This window comes from Anser anser (genome assembly GCF_964211835.1).
Source record: "Anser anser genome assembly, chromosome: 4".
NCBI lineage: Eukaryota > Metazoa > Chordata > Aves > Anseriformes > Anatidae > Anser > Anser anser.
The window spans coordinates 57,590,236-57,613,919 of NC_139724.1; the positions used below are offsets into that span (position 1 = coordinate 57,590,236).

The 23,684-nt window shown below is 35.2% G+C and overlaps 1 protein-coding gene and 1 long non-coding RNA gene across 3 annotated transcripts in view; one reads left to right on the top strand and one right to left on the bottom strand.

The window, feature by feature from the left end:
* Window positions 1-23,684, bottom strand: part of PCDH7 (protocadherin 7) — a 280,035-nt gene that overhangs the window by 105,326 nt on the left and 151,025 nt on the right. The gene's annotated exons all lie outside the window — the stretch shown is intronic.
* LOC310898363 lies at window positions 21,393-22,832 on the top strand. The gene is made up of 2 exons (XR_014583236.1): window positions 21,393-21,526; window positions 21,783-22,832. It is a non-coding gene; the product is annotated as an uncharacterized lncRNA (long non-coding RNA).

Consider the following 23,684-nt stretch of genomic DNA (forward strand, 5'->3'; position numbering starts at 1 on the left):
AAGTTGATCAGGAACCTGCCAAAGCAAGCCAAAAGCAAATACAGAAAGCAAAAAAGGCATGTTGGGCTTTAAGACCAAATTTAAGCTGGATGCAGGGTGCTGGATGCAGACTGCTTTCATTGAAGCTGCTGTTGCTAGATAACCTTAGGTACTGAGGTAAGTCCTTCTGCAGGGCAGGCCACAGGAGAATCTCCCATTTGCCCAGTCGTAACCGGAATGAGAGACCACTTTAACACCTCTGACCTTCCATTCTGTATGACAACCTATTTACTAGGTATGTAGAGCAGAAGGATGTTAACTTTATACCCAAATGTTTAGGGCACTCACCTTCATCGTGGAAGATTCATTTTCCAGCCTCTGTTTCCCTAAATAATTAATGACCTACACAAATGGGGGTCTGAGAACAATGGACTATGGTAAGCACGTTGGGTCAGGGCAACCTCACTTGTAATGAGAAAGTAGAGTAGAATAGCAGTTAGCTTGGTGACTTTAGCACAAATTAAAGTAATGAAACAGATTCACAAGGAATTCGGACAAATATACCAATTCAGTACCAATATCATGAGACTGGACTGACAGTCTGACTTAAATAACACGCACACCCCAAATATTGTGAGATTCATGACAAAATCAGGAGAGTTGGTAAATCCGGTGGCAGTACCTGTAAAAGGTTAGTTAGCACATACACTTACAGGTGTATTACAGAAAGCTGCAGACACACTACAGTTATACAATATTTGTATATAAAAGAGACAGAACATGCACTTCTGCAGGCATACTACAGGTGGTAGGTATTGCAACTATGAGTAATGAACATCATGCAAATAACAAATTGATCCATTGCTAATTAAACATTCTAATAAACCAAAATTCATAACCACAATGAAAAATAAGCTAAGCCATTAGATCATTACTAAATATTGTGTAGTCGAGATGTGAAGAATTTATAGCTCAGTACTTCAAATGTACTGAATTGTTAGTCATGTTTTGTTTTTAATGCAATTGCTTGATTTTCATGTAAGTTATATTTGAACAATTAAGTTTTTATGAAATGTATGTATATATAGCAAAAAATTTGCAAAAAATCTGTTTAACAAGCATTACAAAATGTCTTAGATTAATGAAATTCTCATTTGACTCACAGTACTCTAGGTTCAGTTAAAAACAGAAAAACAACTAAGAATTGTCTAGTTTAACCTCCTTTCGTGTATTCAGATGTATCAAGAAAAATGATTGATTTCTTAAGACACCTTACACATTTAACTTCCTGCAAAACTTTTTCTGAGAAAGACAGTGACTTGAATGAACTAGTTAATGGGTAGCACAGAAAAGCATGCATTAACACTACCATTGCTGTAGATGGCCTGCAGGTAAACTGAGGTCTTCCATTCCCAGTCTCATTTGACATCTTTAACTCAACGCCGAGGGTAGGATTTCCCAACACTAAGTTCTAGCATTGAAACGATCAAAGCTGTAGCAGGGTTTAGTGTTGCAAATCTCAGTCTTGCCAAGATCATATGCTTCTGTGGCAGTTCTATATCCAATAGTATAATAAAATCGAGATTTTGACTATTTGCCTCAGAATTTGTACTTTTTTTTCCTTAGAACAAGTTGGCTTAGTCTGAGCAAATACTGTATAGATAGCAAATATCAAACCAAGTGAGAAATACTTTAGGTTGATTTTATCTTTTGTATCCTCAAGCCTAGATTCATCCAATACTGAATGTAAATGAAACATGAATATTAGAAAAGGGATGGAATATGACAGTGCATATGGAAAATGTTAGGTTTCCTTTTTCTATAGGAACTTTGTTTCAACTTAATTTTGACTAGTGTTTTAAAAAGTTAGAGTAGAACAGTTAGAAAAGTGACAGATTTTTTTTACATATATATTGAGTGTCTAAAATAATCTATTGTAAAGTTTGAACAATTTCATTGGTGTTTATATTTTTATTTTAGTTGTTCAGTAATGTGCACAAAATTTGATTTACGTGTCTTTTTTTTTAATTATCACAAAATGCTTCTATTTGCATTCTCAATTTCATCTATAGAACATTCTTTTAAAATGTCTAACACATTTAAAGAGATTTGGTATTACTTCAAAAAAATGGGAATGGTAACCTTTTATTATTATTCATATAAAAGAAATTTTATTAGGTAGTCTCTGATTTTAAGAGCCTTTCATCTTGGTGCAGCCCATTCTTGCTGATTTGAACACTCATTAATTTCATGTTTTCCTAATTCTCAGAACCTCCACTAACACAGTGAGTATTCAGGATGCTTAGAATTTCTGAAAATCATGCTAAGAAATTCTCAAATTGTTGTTTGTTATAAAAAAAAAAAGGAAAGAAAACCCCAAATATTATCAAAAATTGAAGAAATCAAAATTAGAGGTTGTTAAATCTCTGCATTGGAATATATTATATTTTATATGCTAAGGGATAAATGACAAAACTGAATTATTTTATTCCCAAATTCTATCCTATCTAAAAAATAAAAGCTCAGAAGGAATCTACTTCCCTAGGACCTAAACGCTTTGTATATCTGTTATTCCTTGTCAGTTTTGTGAAAGATCTTTGTTATTAAGCATACAAATCTTTAGATATTTAGAACAGTAGCATGGCCTCTTAAACCTATCCCATTACATAGCATGCAATTTTGTCACTAAGGGGAAAAAATACTAACAGCCTGCAACAGAGTATTTATATTATGTATTGGTTTCCTTGACTTTCATGGTCTTAACAATATTTGGAGGATGTTACAGCTCTCAGAAGCTTCCTCAACATGAAAATAGCTGTGATTATGCTCAAGTCATGACAAGAAGGAACAGTTTCATTACATTAGCAGCACAGCATAACTCTGTAATGCTGTGTATCTACACACATGCAAATCTACTATTAGGACTCTATTAAAAGTATTTATAACAACTCTGCTATGTTTGATAAATGAAGTCACATTAATTGCTTTCAGGATCTTATTCTGGCTATGGCATATCCAGTAACACTTTTGAATATGAAATTACATATTTCAAAATGTCAGTTTTGTTACAATTCCACATGGAATGCATACTGATTACAGTTATTTCAAAAACATAGGTGCCCTAATAAAAACAAGAAAATCACATTGTACTACTGGAGGTTGTGAATTTTTGTCAAACAGTGTTCAATAAAAAACAAATGAAAGGATAAATGTACAGTATAGAATCTACTAACCTACTGGAGTTCTTGTATTGGAAGAATGAGAAAAAACATCTTCTATACATGTGGAAGAATTCAGTAGTTGTAAGACTGAGATCTATTAGATCTTTTTATTCTTAAGTCTAGAGATAAAAATATTTTTAGTGATATCTGTGAGGGGAGGTTTTTCTGAAAACAGTTATTTTAGCTGCCAATCTTGCCTTCCACACTATTCATTGTTGCCTATCTTGAAAACAAAAAAGGCATGCTATAGAATATAACTCATTATTCAATCTAGATTAAAAACAAAATAATAGAACTCTACAGATAAGACTTCTTCAGTATTATTTTAAGGGAACACTGTATATAAAAATAAAAGCTCCTTCTCCCCCAAAACCTTAGTTTTTCACACCATCAACATTTCTAGAAAGTACAACTTGTTCTGATTTTTAGTTAATGATTTTTATTCCAACTCTGTGTTCACTGACAAACATAATAGGGAAAATAAACAGTGGTTTAAACAGAGTTTTGACTGATGTAACTTCTAAACTTAGATCCATTTTATACTTTATTCTAGAAATAATATAAAAGGACATTATTAGTATTTTCCAGAAAGGTTTGTAAGAAGTTACTGTAACTGGCAATTGGTAATGTCTGGCAGAAGAAAAGAACATAGGTTTGATCAAGAGAGACTATGTTGTGAAATATAATTGAAATGTGTTAACACTATTGAGTTCTCACATACAGAAACTATCACTCATCTTTTTTCACTCATTGCAAAGCTGTGTCAAAGAATACAATGGTTCTCTGAAGTTCTGCCCGTAAGTTCATAGTCACGAATATCAGTCCAGCATTTTGACAATGCAAAGGCTGCTGAACCTATGATTGTTTTCATATTTATCCAAAAATTACATACTACAACTCAGGTCTTGAGGTGCTTAATATAGCACCTGCATTTTGACAATAAAAGGATAATCACTTGTTTCATTTCAGAAGATTCAGACCCTTAAACAGGTGATATACAGAAAGCTGAAGAAACTGCATACTGCTATGGAAAAGTCAGTAGAGAAAAGTTTTCACTTGCAGTTATTTTTGTCCCACCATGATGCTATATAACAAGGACCCGCCTTTTAAAACTCAAGCAACATGAACTATCTATATTTTTTTTTTTATATGCGTAATGATACTAATCCAGCAGAAAAAGGCTTTTTCCCTAGATTTTCTGGATCTGGACACATTCTGAAATACATGAAAATGATTAGTACTTTGTGGTACAGGAAAGGATCAAATAGCAGATCAGGTAGTTTATACACAGTTGTATTATTCACTAGCAACTTGTAGGTATATTAAGGTACTTCCTATAACAATAAGGAAGTCATATGAGCTATGAGCAGAATGAACTGGAACTGGATTGTTTGGGTAACACTGGCTGAAGAATTTTTTGTCTTACAATATTTTCATGACACTTGTGTGATGGAAATAACATACCATATTATGTATTATCATGGAATTCACATTAAGGGACTTTACTGGGAAGGCATATGATGTGATCTCATCACTCAGTTGCTAAAATGCTTAATCTTTATTCCCTATCCTTCACATGCACATTGAGTAAAGTTTTCCAAGAGTAACAGAAGACCTGGGGCTTGAATTATGAAGGCTGTCCTCTGCTACGATCAGATCTTTAGCCAGAATTCAGATCAGCAAAACCACGTGGTTTGGAATTTCACTGATACAATTTCCAGTACTGAGACTTGTAATGCTGGTGGTTTTGATAGTCATCCATGTATTTTTTCATGTGACAGAGATGAAAAAATGACCAATCGACTAATTTGTTTCCATCTGGCCTTGCTAGACTGTTCACGGGATGGTGATATCCACAGCCTGTTAGTTCACAGCAACTCAGGGCACTGCAGACCATCCAGTGCTCACTTTCTTACCGAAGCTTGAACTGAACCAGGTCACGTAATACCTTCTATACTGCAGACAGCCAAATCATGTTGACACTTGCTGATAAAAAATACCTTCTTTTTTATGAACAGATTTAAGTCAGTGGACCTTCTACTGTAACTAAGGATTTGCAGAACCAATCCACTAAAAGAAATGAAATGTAAAATACAACACACATATCCGGGTTCTAGGTCTTATTTATTGTCTAAATACAGGAGCCCAAGACCAAGACACTCGTTCACTACATACTGTATACCCCAATCCAAATGCTGACTTTGAAATTCCACTATGACTTTGTTGCTGTTAGGCACTTATATAAGCAAGTATATCATATCCTATTGTTATCTAAAATGGTGACACACTCCTCTTTTAATCTTGCAATAGATTCTAATAGTTCACCTTTCTCCCTTTATTTATTCCACTCATCTTTCTTTAGTAAATTTGTTTAAAAAGGAAAGTCTTATTATTTAAATTACTACTGATAATTCATTAAGCCAGCATCTGTTACTAGTTCATTTTACAACATGTACATGTCTCTGTACAGCCCATTGAAATTTGTTGTGTAGATGAATTTTATTCCATTTATTGTTCATAAGTATATTTTTACTTTTTACCCACTGCAACACTGTACTTGAAGGGAGGGCAGATGCAGAGTCAACTCCTGCTAGGTGGCTGGCAGCTGTTCTCTTTTCTAATGAGAAACTACAGATCACAGATAACAGAATACACAAAATATCTTGATCTAAATGAAAAGCAATGCAGATTGAGAAAGATGAAATGAGAAGCTAGTATACAATACTCTATTATTGCCTGACTCTTCCCTCTCACAAAGGAGAGTGACTAAACTCCTAGACACTTTTTAATTCAAATTGAGCATACACATCAAGTTACGTAATTACCTGCCAGACTCTGCTGCTCAAAAGCAAAATATGTACGTTTCGTAACATAGCAGTGTACTCTGGCTTAATGCTACTGTGTTAAACCAGGATTATTCCTACTGTTACACATGTACAGTATTAAAAGCTAAGAAAATACTGAAAATTGGACACATCTGGCGTTCCCCACAAGTAATCCATTACTGGGCAAGAAAAGGGATGATGAGGTTAATCTACTCATACCCGAGTATATGTTATTTATCACAGTTGAAGGGAGTTGTCCATTAACTGTCAACATTTATAGTAACATGTTACCTCTAAATAAGGAACGAGTTCTAAGTCGTAAAACTGTTTTTTGTTTAAGTTTTGCACATGGTTTAACTGCACTTTTAAGTAAAATTTTCTTTTGTCGAGAAAATAAAAATGACAGGCTGCACACAGTATGCTTTAAAATGCATTCGAAACAAATTCTGCTTTTGATTCAACACATTCATCTCAGTGTTTAGGAATGTATTTTTACCTAAAAAAGATGACACAGTTTCTCTTTCATCATTTGAAAAAAATCTCAAAAACATTCTTTCCATCTATATACAATTTCCTTACTGAGATACAATGATTATATATTTTTTCATTGTACAGACAATTTTCAGTTAAAATATTTTAAGTGAAATGTCAACATATATAAGTGAAATGTCAATTGATAGTGTTCATGTTTTCTGTTTGGTAGTTTTGTTGTTGTTTTGTTTTTCAAACAGCTAAATAGTAATAATCCCTTGTCTGCTGAATACGAAGTAACTGAGATGCTCAATGATACCAGGGAAGAAAAGAAATTAATCACATTGACCAGAAAACTGCAGAACAAGGTTCAGTATGAAACTATGAGTGAAAGAAAAATATCAAAAAGGAAAATTATTTAGGAATGGAAATACTGGAAAATACATAATACCACAAGAAAGTGGGTATACCAATGCACAATAAATTAGGTGCGGATTTGCAGAAATTTATGCCATAAAAGAAAAAAAAGAATGATTTGCAGTTGATTGTATAAAGTCGTCATATTATAGAACAACCATGACTGTTTAATTTTATGTATGACTGATAAATTACTACATAGAAAAACTAAATTTATGTGCACTAAAATGACTGGAACAAGAACAGCAGAAAGTTACTTCATATACTGCTGTATGTTGATAGGACAGTTCAATTGGAAGGGACCTTCAAAGATCATCTAGTCCACCTGCCTGAGCACTTCAGGGCTGACCAAGAGTTAAGGCATATAATGAGGGCATTATCCAAATGCCTCTTGAACACAGGCAGGCATGGGGTATCAACCACCTGTATAGGAAGCCTGTTCCAGTGCTTTACCTCCCTGACAGTAAAGAAATTTTTCCTAATGTCCAGTCCGAGCCTCCCATGGTGCAGTGTTGTGCATCCTGGCATCAGTTACCAGGGATAAGAGACTGGAACCTCCCTCTCCATTTCCCCTCTTCAGGAGTTTTAAAGACTTCTGTACAACTGGCATAAAAATACTGGATTTACTGATTTTTTTTCTAAGCAAATTAGTCAATGACCAAGGGGTCAGATGATATTCGTATGACACTAAAATCCTGGACACTTCTATTGACTAAATATTTAATTGAAACACAGACGAGGAAAAGAAGAAAAAAAAAGGCACAGAAAAAGCATCACGAAATTGGGGGCCAGGCCAGAATCCAGATAGTATATTCTACATTTTTAAGTGCAGTCACAAAATACATCATAACTGATGAGGGCCCCACAATGACACAGTATGTTAGCAGAAGTTTGCTTCCAGTTATGCTGGCCCTATGAACTAAAAGCCCACTAGCAGCTGGGGCACATTATGTTTGTTCCTGTTCTGCTTAGTTTCTCTCTAAATGACTCCAGTCCTCTGCACAGCAACACTGCAATAGGAAGCAAAGCTCATTAAGTCATGGCACACTTGCACCAAAATAAAATGCTGATATAGTCACGCCCAAAGACCAAAATTGCGAGAGGGGGAAAAAAAAAGAAAAAAAAAAGTAATTTGACCTGAGGAGCTTTATTTTAAACCTGCAGGTTCTAAGGTGAACCTTCAAGCACACTCAGAGCTACATTGATTTTGACCAGGCTAGGTACGTATGAGCTAGGTGTCAAGCTACACTTAATCAGTTTCTGGAAAACAGGTGTTTTTTCCTATTTACAAGGAGAAGGGAAGACTGCTCAAAGCATTCATTCTGATTAGGGAAAAAAAGATTCAGTTCTTCTCAGTTGGAGGGTGCTAAATATCACGTTCCGCTTCCGTGATGATGATACACAAACACAATGCATATTCTACGCAGAGGGTCCTTTGACTCTTGCCAAAGTTTTGACATTGTTTATGCAAGGTCAAGTCTATCTGAGCAAGAGAAATGGGAAACAAAAAAACATGGTTCCATATAAGTGTTTAGAACATCTGGTTGTACTGTACAGGGAAGAATGGAAGTGAATGAGAATTTTGTTTCATGTTATCTTAGTATTTTATCCAACAACTGCATGATACACAAAAATAGCCTTGGGAACAGGGATCATAATCTTCGATGTTCCCCTCCTACATACAAGTACAGAGCTGCTCATAAATATTATTACTTTTGTTTCTTAATAACTTTAGCATGGAAAAAGGACTTAGCAAATTCATTGAGGTGGATTTGGATGTCATTTATCTGAAGGCTAATCCAAGCCTATCCCCCACTCCAAAGCAATTTATGGTAGTCAAAGAAATACGTTTAATAACCAATATAATCAGATCAAAGTCAATGACCTATTTTTCTTTATGCTAGTAATATCTTGAGCCCTATCATGTTCAGAACATTTTTATGTCTATTAACACATTAATGAATCACAGGAAAAATGATGTCACCAACTCAAAGACCAAATAGTTTTCATCTGTGTTTGTCATGTGCAACATAAATTCCAAAAATGCACGTCTCAAGGTGCTGTAAAAACATTAGGAGGTGCTGACGGATCTTGGCTAATTTATCTAGCCTTAAGTACCCACATTTGAAAAATAATTAATCTGTAAAATATTCCAGATTTTTTTAATCCACTTTACACACCTAAAGGATGAGAACAAAACAGCTGAATTGTTGTAAAAAGAGGATTAGTAAATTACTATGCTTTCTCTAACTACTTAACCACACTGGGTGGTCTGCCCCCAAAATCTGTCTGCTAGCTATCCAGCTGGCAAGTACAAACTACTGTCTGTTGAAACTACAGCACAGCTGTATGAATGCCATGAAGGATTCTTTTCCTGCACATATTACAACCCAGTTATTTAACCCTGGCTAAGCTGAGTAGAAAGCTGCATTAGACAAATAATATGCATAACACAAGCTAATGTTTCATACGCTCATGTCCATTATTTAATATCTTTTTTTTTCCCAATATAAAAGAATGCCAGTGAAGTAACACATGCACAACAGTTAGAAGTCTACTATGCTGATTATGTCTGTACTTTATTTGTGAGTTAGACAAACTTATAATAGAGCCTGGAAATAAAGAGCTGAATTCCCTTACACTTTACTTTCACAGAAGTCTATGGGATTGTATTGCAGGTGCAATCAAAATGGACTGTTGCTTGTACGCTCAGCTTGTTTCATCCTAGAGGTATTCAAGCACACTGAGCTCCACGAGGGGAAAAAAAATGTCAAAGAGAAATTGCAAGCCATCTACACCTACCATTTTACTGATGTCCAGACAGCACAGCACACAGCAGACCTGAAAAAAGTAGGTGATGCTCATCTAGAAATACCAACGCACTCCAGCAGTTTACCCATTATGTAGATTTCTTGGAAACAGATGCACAAGAAAGGGCAAGTATACACAATGCATCATTTTCTGTGAACTTTTTTCTTCTTTTCTGTTACTGGGTATAAACTGAAAGCAGTCTTTCTGCTAAGATAAACAGTTTGAAAGCATTGACCATAAAGCCTCAGGGAAAAAAATAAAAATGTTCTCAAATCACTCACACGGCATCTTTTAGTTATATTGGCTCACCTTCCTGAAGTAACTGATTACTGGAATTTCCACCTATTCCTCCACTTTTCTTTTGAGGATGAAAGACTGTTATAAAACAGCAGGCAGCACCAAAGGAATGCTGCTCTTCTGGGAGATGTAGCAGATGGCCAGATAACACAGTGTGATTAATAAAGAGAAACTTATAGGGACCAAGCTTTTGCAGTGTGCTAGAACAGGTGGCCATAGTTAGCAGGTGAACACTAGCTTGAGTGGTTTGTTTTTTTGGCAGGGGGGCAGTGGTTGTTTAAACTTCTGCTGTTCTGATTAGCAGATTTATTTTGTTTAATATCAAGGAAAAAATGAAGTTTTTTCTTCACTCCCACCCCAAAATTATGTATCTAACTCAATGCTCAACCATCTAAAGTAGTAGTTTACTATTTACAGGTGCTTACTCTGCTTCATTTGAAGTCAGTAAATTATGCTTCAGAGTACATTTAAGCTTTTTTTTTTTCCCCATTTTCATTTAAAAGTGTAGTCAACTTAAATAATTTCAGAACGTATGCTCATAATTTGTTTAGCCAATTTCTACTACTTAGAAGGTTAAAGTCTGCTCCAATTCCACAACTCTCTCTTATTTAGAAAATAAATTGGGAGTGTAATCTTAAAACAGGGAATTCTTTAATTTAATGCAGAACTATATCCATTAAACACAAGTTTTCACTTATATTAGGGACACTTCAGTTACCGAAATTGTACTCAGGTCAGCTGGTACTTTCATTAAAAACATTTTGTGAGCCGGGGGGGGGGGGGGGGGGGGGAGATGGGGAGGGGCGAGATGGGGAGGGCGAGGGAGCTAAAAGATTCATTTAACTGCAGAAAAGTAATATCGCTAAGCCTGATGAGAAGGTGAACATCTGACATATCCATAAGATAAGAAATCCAATGTTGAATTGGGAAATTACATTATTATGTTACTATTAGAAAAAAATATAATAAATTAACACATACTTTTACATAAAAGTCATACGTCACTGTAGGAAATTAAAATGAAAGTGACAGATACAAAATAAAACTAAAGAATGGTCCAAGGAATATTACCCTCTCTTCATTGTAGAACCATGTCACCCCAAGATGACTGCTTACTTTCCTTTTTTCCTTTTCCCTTTCCTTTTCCCTCTCTTCTCAGATACAGCTTTTGTTTTTTCATTCTTATCCCAAACATGACATTTAACTATTTGTTGAGTAAAATCTGTATACAAGAAGGAAAGATGTTTCCTTTGCACCTGAGAATATCAGCAAATAAAAATGTCTCATTCTGTTGATCTTTAAAAGAAAATTAGGCATCTACTTAGAATTCAAACTATGCTATAGGGCAAAATTCCCATATTTTTGTGGTGCAAAGCTGCAGATCTTTTCATAAATCGTTCATCATGTAAAAGAAATAAGTATTTTCTTCTATATATAGGAATTCTAGTATTAATATATTAAAGGAAATAGAAGAAAGAAAAGTCAACAATACAGTTGACTCTGTATGACAGTAAAAGCCTGATGTACTAACAATTAACATTTCACTTCTTTCAGAGAAGCGTAATGCCATTAAGAGTTTCATCTCAGCAACAGGTGAGATGGGGGAATCAGAAAGGTAAAAGCATGAGAACTCACAGGTTGAGATGAAAGCAATTCACTACATAAAGCACAAGCAAAGCAAAACAAAGAATTCATTTGCCACTTCCCATCGGCAGGCAGGTGTTCAGCCACTTCCAGCAAAGCAGGACTCACACACATAACAGCTTCTTGGGAAGACAAACGCCTTCACTCCAAACACCCTTCCTTCTTCCTAACCCCAGCTGTTATTGCTGAGCATGATGCCATATGGTGTGGGACATCCCTTTGCTCAGCCTGGGTCAGTTGTCCTGGCTGTGTCCCCTCCCAGCTCCTGGTGCACCCCCAGGGCAGCACCAGAAGCAGAAAAGTCCTCGGTTCTGTGCAAGCACTGCTCTGCAGCAAGTACAACATCAGTGTGTTATCACCACTATTTTAATCAAAAATCCAGAACATATTGCGTGAGCCTCTACAAAGAGAATTAACTCTGTCTCAGCCAAAGCCATGACATGAATGTTAAGGATTCAACGCCAGCTTCTTTGTATTGCAGAAAGAATACAAACACACAGGGTCAAAGATAAAACACAAGCCTGAGAAAGCATAAATCTGTATCCTACTGCCAGACACAACTATGAAGGTAGAATGCTTGTTCTCTGGAAATTCTGTGTATTTCGACTATTACTGAGCACATATTACTGATCCAGTCCTGGGAACAAAAACAACAATTCAAGACTCCTTCCTGTGATTATAACAGTCAGACAGAGAATCTTGTATCCCAGCCCAGCAGTTCTTTATTCATTTTACACAAGACAGTCATTGGATAATGCTTGGTGGTTAAGGCACTCCTGTGGGTTGTGGAAATATGAATTTCAAGGATCTGCTAAAACTAGAAAGACTTGAATCCCTGTTTGCCTGTACAGCTAAATTCTTTCATTCCTGATCTACACTGGCATAAAAGAAACCCATAGAGATGGCTTAGAAGACCTTAGAGCAAGCCAAAGAAATCAGGAGAAAGAAAAAAAAAAGGAAGGAAAATACTTATTCTGAGAATCCTTGTTCACAGTTCTGGGATTTTGTCTAGCACCAGAGCTTAAGGGTGTAGAAAGGTAGCAGCAATTAAATACTGTTGTATATATCCACCAATAAGAGCATAAATGCTTGGAAGATTAGATTCAGCTAAGTTGTTTTGAGGTTATCACTGACATGTAAATGACAGATGAGTACTTAAAGGAGATAAACAACTAGGTATCTTTGAAAAACTCTTAGCAGTAGTTGGTAGATGTAACTATTTATTACAAAACAGTTCTAGGAACGTCTACTGGGTTAACAGAGTAGCCTTCAAGCAAAAGATGTTCTTTGCTCTACAGTTGCTAATGCTCATACGAGGCCTCTCTCCCCTCTTCGTTTGCAAGAATGTTCTACTTATCTGTAAGAAATAAATATCATCCTGACAGCTTTTTTTTTTTAATTTAGTTATAAGAATTTATTTTGCATCTGCCTTATCTAATTTCAAGCCTCTTAACTGTCAACTCGTTAAAAAAGACAAAACAGAAATTTTTATAATCACGCTACCTTCCATCACAGAAAAAGTGAAATTCAGTGATCTAACAGGATTAGGCTTGGGTCAATCCTGAACCCTCTTGAAAGGCCTGTATTATGATGCGTATGTACTGAAAATGTTCATCAGAAAAAGACTTCCAAGAAGTGATGTCCAGTGAAGTGACTGCTGATACCTGTTTAGAAAAAATAAGTCAATTTGAAAAATATATGTTTTTCCTATTAAGGCCATTAAATAAGATAACATCCAAAGATTTTAAAAATTTGATTTTGTTTAATCATATATTACATGACCTGTGAGATGGTCACTACTCCATTCATACTGATATATCACATTTATATGAGAATATGAAGGGTTACCAATAATAAACATGGAAGAAAAAAATGGATTCTGGTAAAATGAGGGCTTTTCATACAGCAAATGACCTCCTGACCATACTGGAAAACCAACATGGGCTATATTGAAAAAGGAACAGTTCTGGCAAAACAAATTACCTGACAGCAATTTGCTGCATCCCATTAGCTGGTATCAATGCAGTAAAGGCCGTGAAAATTGAAACATGGTTCATTAACTGTGTGTGGGTTTTTGATAAGCAACTCTGATATCTATGTTCTCTCTGATGACCAAGAATAATCTGCACTGCAGCAACACGATGACGTGTTTCAGTGCATAGCCTATTGACCACCTGCTGCTTAATATGCTACAGATGATACTTTAACAATTCAGAAGAAGTTAGGAATAGACAAGAAAAAGCCTCTCATCTGAGTGAGCTTCAATCCACATTACCAAAAAATCAGCAAGTTATTTGAGAGAAAAAGATAAGGATGCTATAGTTCATAATGAAACACTTTTCCCTCCTGAACTTCAGAATGAAACCTTCACTTGTAAGTAATAAACAGCTAAGTGAATTAAAGTGTTTCTACTCAAAACGTAAGTAAGCCTTCTGGAACAAACCTTAAGAGAAGGTTACTGAGAAGTGCCAGGCTCATTACTTAAAACACAGTAGGAGAACAAGAGGTGATGGTTATATATTGAAAGAAGGAAGATCTGACTGGACATAAGGGAAAAGGAACATAACTGTAAAGATATCAAACATGAGAGCCAGTTGCCCAGAGAGGTTCTGGAATCTCTGTCCATGGAGGTTTCCAAGATCCAACTGAATGCAGCCCTGATAAGGGCTCAGTCTAAATTCAGGGTTGATCCTGCTTAGAGTATGAGGCTGGATTCAACAAACTTTCTTCTGAGCTGAAATGATTCTATGGACAAGGCAATGACAGCCAAAGATGTCTGAAATTTTCATGCTATTTTGTAGATGTATTATCTAAATATACAGATGTATGATGTATAATTCAGATTTTTAGAAGAAACCAGGACTTCAAAAAGAAACGATAACACCCAGTACTGGTTATCTAGCATCTATCTAAAGGAGAAAAATCAAATTTTTTAGTCCTCTACAGTCAACAGGCATATATATATATATACACACACACACATATATATATATAAAAACACAAGGAGGTGCAAAGTAAGGATCCACCTTTGCTTAGCTTCCAAATAAAAGCAAAGTAAGAAGTAATTTAATCTTTATTTTCTCTAATTAAGATAAAGTTTAACATCCACTGGGGCAGTTTGTTAGGTTTAAAGTAGGTAAGTTACTATGAGGTAAGTAATTATTTCAAAATATAGTTGAACTATTTTCAAACTAAAAGCTTTGTAAAGTGAAAGGGTAGCCCACTATTGCTGTAGAAATTAATTATTATTTTAGGGTTGAAACTTCCTTCTTTTCCTGCAAAATCTCTGTTGCCCTCCCCCTAAGATCCTCAATTTCTGAGGTATTGTTTTGTTTTGGCATTGAAGCAGAACTCAGGATAGTCAGTTACTGAGTAAAGATTTGCAAAAGCTGGTGTTAATACAGAAGGGTTTCTTTGTTCCAACTTTGTAACTTGAGAAAACAATGTGTTCTGCTTATCATAACTGTAAAATACAAAGAATCTTGGGAATAAGTTTTAGTGACATCTGTGGAATGGTCTCAGGGATAAGGTCAAGAGTTCTAAATTCTACACCATAATTCCCTTTCTTTTTATGTTTTTTATGCTTTGGCATAGAGTTTAAACTAGTCTGAGAATTTTGTTTACAGCTGAGTTGTTGTTGCCTACTTTTAACAGTACTATATAAACTATGAAGCTGAACAATGATACTTCTATAGCATTTTGGAAAATTCTTTGTCTTATTATAAGTAGTGAAAGAGGTTTGATCATTGCAGATTAAAATATCTATCTTCATCCCTAAGTATAAAGTCCTTACATTGCTATCTATTTTGTCTATTTAAGAAAGAAATAGTATGCCATTTTTCTCTCTTCTAGGAAGTGCAATTTAAGTCTGATCCCTATACTCCGTGCATAATATGGATAGTAAAGTTTCATCACGCTTTGAAACATAAAATGTATTTCAGGAAAACAAAAGCTGAAAAAAAAAGTTTTTATCTTGCTTTGACAATCATGTCAGATAAAATTATGTGAGTAGGAAAAGTGAAAACAATGGACATCTTACATCGTTTTGTATTCATGTAATAGAAAAATTCCTCTCCAATATGCTTCTGACCACTTAAGATGTGCATTTGTGTTTTATCTAAATCAGTCTTTTAAGTTATCTACAAAAACACTTGAGGTTACTTCTACACTAGCAAAGTTGCAACCAATGAAACTCAGTATCCTGATACCAATACACTGACTGAAGGAATACTGCACACTACCAGTGATCAGTTCAAGAATTTTGAATAGTAAAGTTTAGGAAGAGACATTTGAGAGAAAGTTAAGAGAAATGGAGCGTATGATCAGTTATTTCATCAGTAAAGTGAGCAAGTACGCAAGTAAACTCAAACATTCCCTGCAAACTTCCATTTTCCATTCAGTAGCCACAATAAACCTAAATTTACTGAAGAAACAATTAGGTAGAAAGATGCATGCATGTCTCCTTCTGAAGCACAGCATATGCTAGATACCTCATGTGCTAGATAAGTTTCCCAGAAGAGTTAATCCATGTAAAAGGGATTGCTGATTTGATGCCAAGGGCAGTGAGACCTTGAACAATGTGCTGAGTAAGTATGGGGTCAGATAAGTTAGAGCTGCCTGAAGCCAAATTGAAGTCATTTTTCTCCAGGATAAAAATCAGAGGGAAAAACAAAAACAAAACACGTTTTCATCTCTGTTTCTCTATCTGGCAAGTTTGGTTAAGCTGTTACAGCAGAGGATATGCTGCTACAAACATGTTTGCATGATAAGAGAAATTTCTAGCACTATTTTTTAAAAACTGTAAGGAAAATGGGGGGAAAAAAGCCAACACAAGTATGCAACTTATAAACTTTGTGCAATCAATTAACTTGTTTATGTATTGTTAGTTTAGAAAACCACAGTAATAACATAGATATCTTCAACTGTAAATAATAGGTTCTCTCAGTAAACGGAGGCAAATGCAGAGGGGAAAAGAAGTCTGCCTTTACTTCATCTTTCTCTTCAAAAGAAAATAGAACTTGGCTACATTAACTGGAGATATGAAATCTCTAATGACTTCTAGCCTCACAACATAAGCTTAGTCAACATCTGGCATGATATTCTACACTTAGAAGTCTTAGTCTTGACTGACTACATTTAGGCATGAAGCCAGAGGAAATGGTGAATCACTCTGAATCTCATCAGTCTAATATTGTTAAATCAGCAGAAGTCAGTTGAAGAAAGAAGTTGTTTGTTTTAAGCTGCCTGAAAGGCACAGTCTAATACTGAACTGAACTGAAATTTCCCTTGTTAGCACAGTCATATTTCGGTTAACCTTTATGTTGTTGTTATTGTAATTGTTAAATAGATGATAGCATATGTTAAATATAACTGTATATGTTAAGTGAAACAAAGTTTTAGTGAAGAGGTTTCTCATCTGGAAGCCACAGAAATAATTTCTAGTCACAACGAATGTCAGCATAGATTTATTGGTTTTGTCCATAAAAATCCTACTAAGCTGACAGGACTACTATGTGATTTAGTCAAATAATTTGAATAAATCAAACACCTGTGAATATTCTCAACAATAAATAATTCAGAGAGAACAGGTACATATGGCTGAACAATCGCTTGACGTAATTAAAACGGTGACTGACTGCCTTAAAAGAGAGCTGAACCTTGCTAACAGTATGACTAAAAAGCAGTCAGATAACAGGTATGAATAGCAGCTTTTCAGACTCATTTTGTATTGATTCATATGGCTTATTCATATTATTTCATCCTGTAATGCAACCAACAGTCGAAACTCAAGCAATTACAGAATAAAAGGGCTTCTGCAATTGCATATCTATGTCTTTATTTCTCTTTCATAAAAACTTCAGTTTGAATTCGAGAGAACCTAAGCAAATTACAAACACATCTACAAAATTAGGACCTTCTTTACGCTACGAGGAAACCCAAACAGCTCAAATAGCAGGTCAAACCAAAGTCACCTAATAGCCTGACCCTCCAATATAAACAAGAGCCTTGTAAGTGAAAATCCAACATCTATGTTACAGGCCATCAATGGTTGTCTCAGAGCTTTCAGAATTCCTAAACATTAGACATTAAAAATCTCCAGACTCATAGCATGTGCTAAATGTTATCACTAACCAGAGAAAATCATCAGAAGGCAACCATCTAATGAGCATGCAGGTACAGAAACTTGCACAAAAACATATTAAATATATTTGGGCAGTTTGAGAGCAAGCCAGAGACAAGTTCAGGGCATTAAATACTTGCGAATATCTTCTATATCTAGAAAGCGAGCTGCTAATACCACGCGATCTTAAAACATAATACCTATTTCATACTTGATTGCAATTTTTTTTTTTTTTTTTGTAAATTATATTCCACTTGTATATAACAAAGGGATACATAGCCTACAACACAATAAATCTTCCAAATTGAGTACAGGTAGTTTATTTGTACACCAAGGCAAGGAGCATCTGCCCTGTGAATGAGATTAGAAGCTCTCTCCGTATATGTCATTTAGCTTACTGCTGGAAGATGCTAAAAGGATCTGCAGCACCTTTTGCTATCATCTTTCCTTCGAGTTGGTAACTCCATTCTTTAAGAATTGTAAGCATCACTGTAGTTTTTCTTTCAAGGACAGTTTCATTTAAGTCTTTTCTTTTACTTATATAATGACATGATTTTCTTTTCCCTATATCTCTTAGCAGTGATTTCGTGAACCTTTCGCCATAGCGAGATTAGGCCACAAAATGATAAAAAATATAAAGGGTACATTTTGATTTCGCTTTTAGCCAGGATGAATCCTTGCTGTTCAAACCTTATACTGTTTAAATTGAAGGTTTAACTATCACTGGCACGTATTCTGGAGCATGACATGCTTTACACACACACTTATGAACATACACTGGGTAGAGTTTAAAAAGTCAGTATGTAACATTGGTCATTGCCTTAAACTTCTTCAGAAACATAAATGGGATGACTTTTGGTAAATGACACCTGAAAGCAGACCACCTTATCTACTGTTTGATATGAATACAAAGATATTAAACATTAAGAGTACCTGAAGGGCTTCTCAGCAATTCTTTAGGTTGTTTAAGTCTTCATAGCTATTCTCATATTTAAAAGCTTCATTTTCTACTCAAAGAGCATAACTGACTAAAAATGCTCAAATATGCTGTGTGAAAGGGAAAATGAATCTTTTAAACATATAAAGCTCCTATAGTGCTGTCCTTCCCATGGGACACATTGAAGATGAGCTAGAACTGGGAAGTAAAAAATGTCATAGAAATGTTGTTCACTTCCTACTTTGAAGCGAACAAGAGTTTGCTGAACAGAAGCCTTTGCTTTACGAAAGTATATTACAGGCGAAAGAGTGCAAATGAAATTAGGTTAAATTATAGATACATTTTAACAACATTAAAAAAAAAAAGAAGATTATTCATTACCTTTAGAAGTATCTTACCCGCTTAATTGGAATGCAATCTCAGAAATTACAGAATCATATGATCAGCATAACACAAAAATAAAATATTAATCCAATAATTTTATGTGTTTGTTCTACACGGAAGCTCCTCTGCCCTTACAATTGTTTCCAATTTGCTGGTCTTAGACTTTCAGCATGGATTTTTAGTATCGATTTTTAGGAGTTGAGAAGTACACCTGAAGTATGTTCTTTAGATAGAAAAAAAAAAGCTGTCATCATGACATTTACTGCCAATGACCAAAACATACTGACAACTTGAACCTTCTTACTTGAAGAACTTTTAAAAACTAAAAATAATTTCGTGGTTCTCCTATAGAACTTTTCGATTCTTCAACATCCTTGTAAAATCCTGCATACTAAAATTACATGAGCTTCTGAATGTGCAGTTCAGAAACTGGTGTTTCCTCCATCCATACAAGAATCCTATCTAGAAGAATTAAATTTCTTTCACAGGTTTTCTATTTTGAGTTAATAAGATTTGCATTCCATTCTGCAACTTCAAGTGTAGAGAGCTGCTTCATCCAACCCTACTGCCTCCAATACAAGAAGAAATAGAGCTTGAATAAGCTTCAAATCAAGTTTTTGCTCTACTTTCCATATTAAAAAAGAAAATAACAACACAAAACAAACAGAACAAACACTATCCCACATGAAAAGAAATGTCTTCCTCCACTCCAGCTTGAGGCTAAGCTCTAAAGACTGAAGCCCTGCAGGTGTGTCCAGAGCTTCATATTGGCTAGCTCTGGACAGCAAACATAGCACATATATTTGTTTTTGTTTTCTCTAGCTCTTTTATTTATTTAGGGTTACCTTCACAGAGGTTAAAGCTTTGAGTTTCAAAGTCTATTCTTGATGTGTACCTGAAAAGCAGAGCATACAAGTAACTATTTTTCTTCCCAAGTCTTCTGTTAACTCTACCTCCCACTTCATAAGCCAACTTTTTTTTTCTTCTCTAAAGCATACATGATCTTATCATATATTACTTTTAATAAGCCTGTTATTAATGCTCAGTAAGACCTGGTTTAGGTTGACACTTGCTCCCCTATTATTGCAAGACGTGCCTTAAATCTGACCCTTATTTTGATAGAATGCCTACCTCCTTGGCCTGTAGAGGTCTCATACACTTAGACTTAAAGGAAAAACATGGTTGCCTTTTGCATTTTTTAGAAAATGAGGAAACTTGAAAACATAAGCCAACAACCTTACTGTCTTATTAGTAGATGCTAGAACCCTTCAGGCATTACCCATCAGGTTAATTAGTTATGATTCATTTGAACAGCTGTGACTCATTACACTCAACACTGCCTATAAAGGTAATAGAAATGATTTTCTTCTTAGAAGTCCTCATGATCTTAGGATGGATACCAAAGGGAATGAATTGCCCCAAACTAGTATTGAAGTAAAGGGAAAAGTCTTAGCCTAGCAATACTTGGATTTTGTCTTACTGCTTGTCAGAAACAGGAACAGTGATAACAAATGTATTTTCCTGTCAGGGTTGAGAGGGATCCTCGCTTTTTTTGTAATGAGCAGCAAGGAGTACTTGTTTACAATGTGAACAATGGAAAGGAATGCTGGCTCTACCCAGGTCATACAGCTGAGCATGACTTCATCGCAGCACTGATTGTGGCTCAGCCCAACCTGCTATTGATGGTTGTGTGGTCAGGTGGGGGTTCTAGCTGCTAAGCAACATATCTTCAGCTCACTTGTTGGCAGAAGCCAGCTGTGATTAGTACCTTCCAGACAAGATAGGTGCTTTCCTGAGTTAATTAATCTGCTTAGAGTTTGGCTAATAGTCTCAGTTAATTTGCTTGATTTTTAGAAACCAGCACCAAAATCTTACAGCCCACTCTCTGCTACTTGTAGAGCAAAGTAAGGTATGGAGTGGAAACTGCTACATGTATTTAAGTATTCAGCTACTAGTTAGTGATTGCTATTGTCTCACAACCCAGGGGGGTGGGGGGGCAGAAAAACAACATGTATCTGAAGGAACTTTTCCTCTACCCAGCTAAGATCTATCTAAGATCTATTTGCTTGCAAAATTGGCGAATACCTGTGTTAGAGAGGAGACCTGTGTACAGAGTTGGGAGCACTGTCAGTGGGGAAGCAACACCACCGTTATTTCAAGAGGTGTCAATGTCACAGGAATAGGTAACAGCACCCTATGGATGTATTCTGCTTCCTAGAGACAGTGGTAAAGGGAAGCATCTATAGTCAGGCTCCAGAATCACTTCATTTAAGTGAAGGAGTAACTAACCTGTTTATGAGCTTTGAGAAGCTGCAGTTCAGTTTTCAGCCTAATGAACTGGCTTGTCTCTGGTCTTGAGCAACTGAAGCTTAAACAACTGTTAACAGGGAGCTGCAGCTTGGCCTCCGAGTCTTACACTGTAAGTACTAAATCTGTTCTCCAAAATAAGTTAAAGAGTATAGGTGGTGATATTACCTTACCTTATACCATTGTTAAAGCCATGATATCCAATTAAAAATAGTGCATGTCACAATCTCCAGAGATACTTTAATGCAGAAACATTCAACACATCTATTGAAGTATTTTTTGTCTTTTTTTAACTTAAGGATGTTAATTGGGGTGTAATTGAAGATGATGTATCAAATAACACTTGAATATTCTCTTATTCTTTGCAGGTTAGTTTGCCTGTTTTTCAAACTACCTTATATTATTCTAATGATTCAAAGCAATATCATATTGCAAAGGCCACAAAGATTTCTGCAAGATACAAAAACCAAAGAGTGGAAATAATACTTGTCTGACATCTTGAATCATTACTAATTATTTCTACACTGCTAACTCAAAAAATTATTGCTTCTGGAATTGGACATTACTACTTCTGTTTCTTTTTTTTAAAGAAAATCTATTTGATATAAACTTTTTCTCTACTGTGTAAATGCTTTCTCTATATATCTGCATATACACCTTTGCATGTACGTTCCACATGGACTCACCTGTGTTATCAACAACTCAGCTAGAATACTGCACGTATAAGTCTTCATCCAGGCTTCTGGAGAATTTGCCAGGTCTGTAGGGCTTTGCCAATACTAGATGGCTTTAAAACAAATGCTTAAAGCTTGGGATCACTCCACACAAATAAAGGAAAGGAAGAACATTGGCTTGGAGACCACAGACTTAGGCTGAATGAAGAACTGCACTGCAAAACATTTTGTACTTAAAAATTTTGACTGTCTCATAGCCCAGAAATGGAAAGGACTAAAGGCATAAGGACAAAAAGGAATGAAGTGGCCATACAATCATCTTTCATCTTCAAAACTGTAGTCTCTCTCTGCCTCATAACAGAGGTGTAAAAATTGGCTTTTCTTTCATGTAAGTGGTATTAAGAAGGAGCTAAGCCAATTTATAGCAGGAAGTATATGACAAAGTCGTCTGTGAGAGAATGGGACTGCTGAGTGGGAGGCTTCTTCCACTCTGTACAGTCTCTATTTTACGAAAAAAAATAAATCTCAAAGATAATCTTTTTGGAAGAATGAATATTTATATTTAGAGAGTGTTGCTGTTACTTCTTCCATATTGCATGGCTTTACTGAAGGAAATGCTTTCTATATGTTTTAATAATGTTTTTATTCCAATATGATTTGGCTTATGGATTTTTTTGAAAATAAAAACTAGCCATGTTAGATTAATCTTTATTATTTGATTGGAGATATATATATATATATATATATATAAAAATAAAACAATAACAAAAAACAACTGACCTTTACAGATCAAGTACGGACTGGGTATCTTTAACAAACAGGTCTGTAAAACACTCTTTGAATAAAGAATAGGAAAATGGTCAAATCTGTGCTCTTCTTTTTCTCCCCACAAACAACATTCCTTTGTGCTACATAAAAAGTAGTTTCTTGAAATGAAGATTTAAAAAAAAAAAAAGCCTTAGAGTGAACCATTTTATTTTACAGCAGACAATAAAAAGATGAGAATTTATGCAGGGGATAAATTATATGTTATTTGGATAAGCCATGCAATGCTAAACCCTAACAAAAGGTCCTGTATTGCTCAGAGACCTAAGTAAAAAACACCCATATTCTGTTTGCATGCTGTTACGCACATGCTACTGTGGGGAATAATCAAGCAAAGCAAAGAATTAGGTCATCTACTATATCTTCTGTGTAGTAATGTCAACTTTTCCATGGTAGATTTCATTTGGGTAGTTACAAAGGAAAAACTATTATCCTATGTTAGTTTTTGCTCTGAATTTTTCATTTTCAGAGCTCTAAACAAATTAGGGAGGGAAAATAACTAGGATTTTTTTTTTAACATATGTCTACAATTGTTATTAGTAGTTTTCTTGATATTTTACTGTAAGACAGGAAATCACCAAGCAGTGATAAGAATATTTCTGCTGCAGCATGTCCTGCTGCTTTATTTTTTCACCCCTGCAAGGTTAATAAGCTACATGATATATTATCATCATGAAGTGATGGTAACACTCACAAGAGACATTAAGTATTTTGCCATTTATTATACTTGAAGTCAAACAATTTCCTTTACCATTAGTATAATCAACTATT